The following is a 7,500-nucleotide window of genomic DNA, read 5'->3' on the forward strand; positions in this document are numbered from 1 at the left end:
GTCCCTTTCGCCGTGGCGGGGGGTGGTGCTGGAGCCTATCCCAGCTGCACATGGGCGGAAGGCGGGGTACAGCCTGGACAAGTCGCCACCTCATCGCAGGGCGATCCAGCTGAGTCCTTGACAGCTAATTTCCCAGCCGGGTCGTACGGTATACCGGTATTGGTATGGTACCGCGATACTAATGAATCATATTCGTAATATACAGCCTCTAACGACGCCATTGGTGGATCTACACCTAACATCCACTGTAATTATACCAAGTACAAGAGTGTATCTAGTCGATATTTCTATGATTACATCGATACTTTTTGGCATCACAAAATCTTTTTTAATAATACCTGGGATTTATATAGCGCTTTTCTAAGTACTCAAAGTCGCTTTACATGTTAAAAACCATCATTCATTCACACCTGGTGGTGGTAAGCTCCTTTCATAGCCACAGCTGCCCTGGGGTAGACTGACGGAAGCGTGGCTGCCAATTTGCGCCTACGGCCCCTCCGACCACCACCTATCATTCATTCAACATTCATTCACCGGTGTGAGCGGCACCGGGGGCAAGGGTGAAGTGTCCTGCCCAAGGACACAACGGCATGGTAAGAGGCGGGGAGCGAACCTGCAACCCTCAGGTTTCTGACACGGGCGCTCTACCCACTACGCCATGCCGCCCCACTTTTTAGTTTTTTATATTATTTTTATAAACTCAGGAAACATGAAGACTTTGAATATGACCAATGTATGATCCTGTAACGACTTGGTATCGGATTGCTACCTAAATTTGTGGTATCATCCAAAAATAATGTAAAGTATCCAAACAACAGAATAATAAGTGATTATTACATTTTATCAGAAGTGTAGCTAGAACATGTTAAAAGAGAAAGTAAGTAGATATTAATAGTAAATGAACAAGTAGATTAATTAATTTTTTACCACTTGTCCTTAATAATGTTGACAAAATAATAGAGTGATAAATGACACAATATGTTATATGTCAGCAGACAAATTACGAGTCTTTGTTTGTTTACTTACTACTAAAAGACAAGTTGTCTTGTATGTTCACTATTTTATTCAAGAACTAAATTGCAAAGGGAAACACATGTTTAATGTACCATAAGATTTTTTGTTAAAATCAAGCCAATAATGCAATTTTGTGGTCCCCTTTATTTAGAAAAGTATCGAAAAATACAGAAAAGTATTGAAGTATCGGTACCAAACACTAGTAGGAACCTATAAAAGTATCGAATTCTGTATCCATCCCCACCTGTCATATAGAGCAATGGTCCCCAATCCAAGGTCCGTGGATTGGTACCAGGTCTTAGATAAACTTAAATATATTTAATTTTGTTTCCCCAAAATCTAATTTTAAAATAATCTCTGCCATGCGTCAAACTATCACACTTGATTACTTGTCCTCCATAATTGTAATAATCTGAAATCCCAAAGAGGATTGTGTTCGAGTAATCAACAATTTTGCTCGTCAAGTTTGCAGGAATCATTTGGAGCATATTTTGGAAAGAGCATGACTTTTATGCAAAGCAACCAAGATAAACTTTGGGGAATGACGACTGTATTCAAACTGAAGTTTAATTTCAAGAAATGTGCTGACCTTTGTCAGATTTAATAACATTTGTATGGATTCTTCTTTTTGGGGCCAACTAGTACGTTACTTTTCTCAACTGGGGTCGTTTTGAATGTGTTATATAAATACAATTTGACATAAATAACATTTTATTGCATTTAAAATAACAATAATAGTCAGAGAAGAACCGTTGGCCCCCCAGGACAATGCAGTTGATTGGCCCTGATACAGAGCGTGTCAGTTTAGTGTAGGGTATCCTTTTCCTTATAATTAAAGTCCTAAACGTCAGCTTTCAAGAGGCCTTGACTTGTTTGCGTTGTGCTGAGTTGTAGTAAGCGCCGCATTAAAGCCGACTTATCTCCGAGAGGCTGGCTCGCTGATTAAAGGGGGCTTCTAAGACGCCGTCACCTGTTGGATGCTAAACCCTGTTTATGAGCAGCCTGCTGGTCTATGCAGAATCGCATGATTAAACACAACCTGAGATCCGTTGGTCCATGTTGACCCACACCCAGCAAGATAGAATACAGCTTATGATTACGCACTGGGCTATGACAACTTAAGCATGTTAAAGCCTTTTTAACCATATTGGTGCACAACAATACCTTTGGTTTTTCGTAGAAGGTGGGCCAACAATGGTTTTTCACATCTCAATAAACAAACAAAACACCTTTAGGCTAATTGTGTGAATGCTCCAAAGCATTCAGACATATGGTTTTCTACACCAAAATGCATCTATTTCTTCTTCTTCTACAGATTTCGCCGCACTCTACCTTCCACATTTTTCACCCGATTCAAACCGTTCCAACTTCAAGCTATTCAGCCTATTCAGGAATCGCAGGCTTTCCCTTGAAAAATTCCCAAAACTCCCAGATTTCCCAGAGTACCGGTTTTTCCAGGACATTTTTCCCCATTCAAAATGAATTGGCCATTTTTCAAACTTACACCGTTTCCACATTTTTCAACTTATTCAAACCATTCCACCTTCAACTTATTCCACCATTCAGGAAATTCAAACTTTACCTTTTCCAAGTTCAAAAAAATGCCAGGATTTTCCATAATTTGTGGTTTTCCAGAGCCCTATTTCCCCCCTTTTGTCTGGCGACTACTCCTTCCACATTTTTCAACGCATTTCAATCGTTCCACCGTCAAAACATTTCTCTTAACCAGGACAAAAAACAGTGTTTTTTGAACTGGAAAAAGTCCCGGTTTTCTGAAAATTCCAGGAATTCCATAATACAATTTCTCAATTCAACATGTTACGTCAACATTTCTAGACCGATTTTGGAAAATGTCAACACCAACCATTCAGACCATTCAAGTTTTTTACCATTTTCAAAAAACTTCCCGCTTTTCCCGAAATCCTCAGTTTTTTGGGAAATTCCCATTAAAATGAATTGGCCATTCTTCAAACTTCCACATTCTTCAACCCATTCAAAACATTCCACCTTTAACAAGTTCTACCATTCTGGAAATTCAAACTACCCTTTTTCCAAGTTCAAAAAAATTCCAGATTTTCCCGAAATTCCCTAATACCGTTTTCTGCTTCCAAATTTCTTGCCCGATTTAAACAATTCTATCACCAACCAATTCAGCTCATTTAGGACATTCATGCTCCTAATCATTTTCAAAAAATCCCACTTTTCCCAAAATTCCAACATTTCCAGGAAGTTCCCATTGGAATTAATGGGACATCTTTCCACGTTGCACAATTCCCACATTTTTCAACCTATTCAAACCATTCCAACATTAACACATTCCACTCATCCTGGACATTCAAACTAACACTTTCCCAAGTTCCAAACCAAATTCCCGTTTTCCTGGAAATTCAAACTCTTCAACATTCGAACCATTTCAGCGTTTAAACGATTTCAACATTCAAACCATTTCTACGTTCATCCTACGTCCCATTAGCATTTCAGTTCAGCGTCAGCTCTTCAACATTCAAACCATTCCAACATTGAAACTATTCTTACATTCATACTACATTCAGTCAGCATTTCAGTTCAACTCCAGCATTGGATCATTCAAACGCAATTCCTACAGGAATTGCCTCTTCTAGTTATTTTTGAATTTATCTTTGAGTCTCCCTATCAGAAAGGATCTTTGTGCAATTTTTTCTCGTTTCTTATTAATTGTCTGCTGGAGAACAATGGCATGTGATATTTGATTGTCGTTGCTATAAAAACAAACCTCGACAACCAATCGACTTGTACAAAATGCACAACTTGTAGTTATTGTTGAACAAAGTCCATAGCGCCAGATTTTATTAATCGATACCAAAGCATCAGGCACAAATGGTGATCAATCTAATTACCATCATCCCTTTTGTCTTCCGTACCATTTTGCATGATTTTCTGACAACTCGGGTCAAGATTGTTACGCTCTGTGACACTTGGCCTTCGTAAAGTGTTATGGATGAGTATGGGCCACGGTCTTAGAGGTGTAACTGTCAATGCAGACACGGCTGAGTGGGGACTTCTGAAGGCAACATTGGCCATTTTTTGGAGGCTTCCTCAAAACACTGTTGGCATTCTTTGAGTTGTCAAAAATCTCCCAAGCATAATCGCTCCCTTGAGATAGTCTAGTAAGCGACATTTTAATATAATGATCTTATTCCAAGTTTTGCTATCATATCTTAATTGGCATCCGGGCTGTCCCCCAAGAGCACGTCCCAGATGCAATTCTGATTTAAAGTCCTAAATATACCCGCCGGTGCTATAATGGTGATATATGCTTGATAGAATTTTGATCTGGGGCTATCATGGCGAGGAGGCTGCTGCTGTAAACGCATGTTGCTCCCCTCGCCTGATTGATGGCGGGGTCTTGCTCCCTGTGGTCCATGACAGGCCCCCGGTGGACTAGTCCCAGAGCAACTACTCAAACGTGACAAGTAGACCAAGATGGCAGACCCCGGCCAAGGTGAAAGCAGATGCAACACCTCTCCCGAGTGTCCTCTACAAAGCGGAGAACACATCAATCGCTTTTGAATTCGCTTTGGTTATTTTTTTGTTCTCCCCACCAGGTGGTCATCAGTACTGAAGGACATATCTGAAAGGTTTGAGGTATATCCAACTGTGCATTGAGAGGTAAAAGGCATGTTAAGTGTGGGGAACGTACAGCTTTATTTTCATGGTCGCACGTACGATAAAACATCTGGCTATTAGACCGACAGGGAGATTATGTAAATTCACCTAATTGGGTTAAAAACCTATTTTTTGAAAACCAGTAATTATATTCCGCAAATAATGTGCCGTTGTTGAGTGTCTGTACTGTCTAGAGCTCGGCAGAGTAACCATGTAATAGTCTTCCATATCAGTAGGTGGCAGTAGGTAGCTAATTGCGTTGTAGATGTCGGGAACATGGTTAGTCGGGATCACAATATGCGGGAGGCAGCTTGTAGGTAAAAAGGTATCTAACGCTTGAAACAAAAATAAACAAAAAGCGAGTGCCGCTAAGAAAAGGCATTAAAGCTTAGGGATGGCTATGCAGAACAAAACTAAAACTGAACTGGCTGCAAAGTAAATAAAAACAGAATGCTGGACGACAGCAAAGACTTACAGCGTGTAGAGCAGACGGCGTCCACAAAGTACATCCGTACATGACAATCAACAGTGTTCACACAAAGAAGGATAGCATCCCCACAACTTAGCAGGTGCGGCGAATGTTCAAGGAAGACATGAAACTGCTACAGGAAAATACCAACAAAACAGGAAACGCCACCAAAATAGGAGCGCAAGACAAGAACTAAAACACTACACACAGGAAAACACCAAAAACCTCAAAATAAGTCACGGCGTGATGTGACAGGTCGTGACAGTACATGTACTTTGAGACAAGAGTTATACTGATGCATGGTTCTTTATGGTTTGAATAAATATCCAATAATTGCGACAACTACTTTTTAATTGTCAATATCGGCTGCTGAGTTAAATTTTTCAATGATTTCTGCTGATTGTGTGCCTCCAAATTTTTTCAATGAAAAAAATGTGCCTTTGCTTGGAAAAGGTTGAAAAACACTGTGCTAGACAACTAAGTGGTTCCCATGAATTCTTCTGGAATTAACATCTTGCACAGTAAAACATGCTGGGTTATTTTGATAACCCAATTCATGAGTTGCGAGTGTTGGGTTACATTTTTTAGTTATTTTTATGAAGAGCAATCAATTATTTGGGTTATAAGGTTATTATTTTACCTCAATTTCTGGGTTTTCAAAACTATGAACCATTTTTGGGTTGTTTTTCAAGTGAAATACTTTTTTTTAAATTAAAAAGGCACTTTTATGTTGAAGGGAATTTTATTAAGGATTAATCTAATTAACATTATTTAAAATCACACATCTTATGTACATGAATAGAACTACTATTGTCATGATCCGCTGCCCGGATCATGTTTGTTTAGTTTTTGACTCCCTCAGTTCCTGTTTTGTGTTTTAGTTGCCATGCCTGCAGATTGTTTTCACCTGCCTCTGATTAGTGTTCACCTGCTTCTGGGCACTAATCAGAGAGCTACTTATTCCCTGCTTTTCATCACACTCAGTCTGGCTTCCTTATTTGCTTCGTTGCAACAGTCATGACGGCTACTAATTTGATTCCTGAGCTAAGCTTCGCCTTTTTGTTTGCCTGTTTACATGCTAAGCTTTTCTTGTTCGCTATTCTGTTAGCTTCCTGTGCTATCGTCACGCTGGTGCTCTTTTGTTTGTATCCCGCATGATTTATGGAGAATAAATAATTTCCTTACCTCCACCTTGCCTCCGGAGTCCCGTCTGCATCCTGGGACTCTTGTAAAATTCTTGTAAAACAAATGTCACTCATATCTTACTTTTGAGTATATTTAAATGGAATAAAAAAAAATTCTGATCAGGAGTTGTGAAGGAGCAGGACAAACCAGCAGTAAAATGTATCATTTTTAACCAACTATTGGGTCAAGGAGCGCTAATTTGCGCAACCCAATAGTTGGGTTCGGCTACAACGGTGACTCCCATTCGCGGCATATTCCAAGCGTTTTTTTCATTATCTTTAAAATAATTTCTAAAAAAAAACATGTGTTCTTGTCTCTTAGAATGATTGCATTCCAAAAAAAAAATCCTAAAAAAGTTATGTTCCTCTTTAAGGTTGTTGATCCTACCTGGCTGTAGCAAGGAAGCACGAGCTGATGGGTAATTTCAGAAAACTGGAAAGTAGGTGCCAGTTTTAAAATGCGACATCACACAACAACGACGAACCCACAGCATGAACTAAGAATGCAGGATGTTAAGTATTTAACCGGACCACCATGTAAACTGCAGTGTAGCAACAGCCAAGTGAAAACAAGGACACCCTAGGGTGCCTCTACAAGTTGTGCTCAAAATACCTTTGAAGACATGCTAGAATACTCGTACTGCAACACAGATACCCTCAAGATGTTATAATCAATACAAAAAAAAACAAGCCAATGGGTTGCCAAGTCCTGCTTGTACCACTGTGGCCATGTTTTTAAACTACAGCTGTTAAACGATTTAAATATTAATCACGATTAATTGCATTTCCTCACAGTTAACTCATAATTCATCGTGATTCATTGCAAAGTTTTATATTCGTTTACCTTATTAAAATGTCCATCAACATGCGACTGGACAATTAGTTTGATTCATGCAAATGTTTTGTTTAATAAACACAATGCTTCTTTTTAACAGCTCAACACACAACGGACACAAACATACAAAGACATTTCCATCAAGTCCTTTAGCGTTTTCTCTTGCTCCCATGATTATATATACATAGGGATGATACTCGAAACCGGTTTTCCCGGTTGTTCGATAAGAAAATAACCGGGTCCTCGGACTCGAATCCCTTTTTGAGAACCGGTACCCGTTATCGAGACCACTATAGTAAAGAAAAGAGTTGGTTCTTTATTCGAATCCCTCGTAACGAATCCCGTCCCGCCCA

This window comes from Entelurus aequoreus, linkage group LG28, assembly GCF_033978785.1.
Source record: "Entelurus aequoreus isolate RoL-2023_Sb linkage group LG28, RoL_Eaeq_v1.1, whole genome shotgun sequence".
NCBI lineage: Eukaryota > Metazoa > Chordata > Actinopteri > Syngnathiformes > Syngnathidae > Entelurus > Entelurus aequoreus.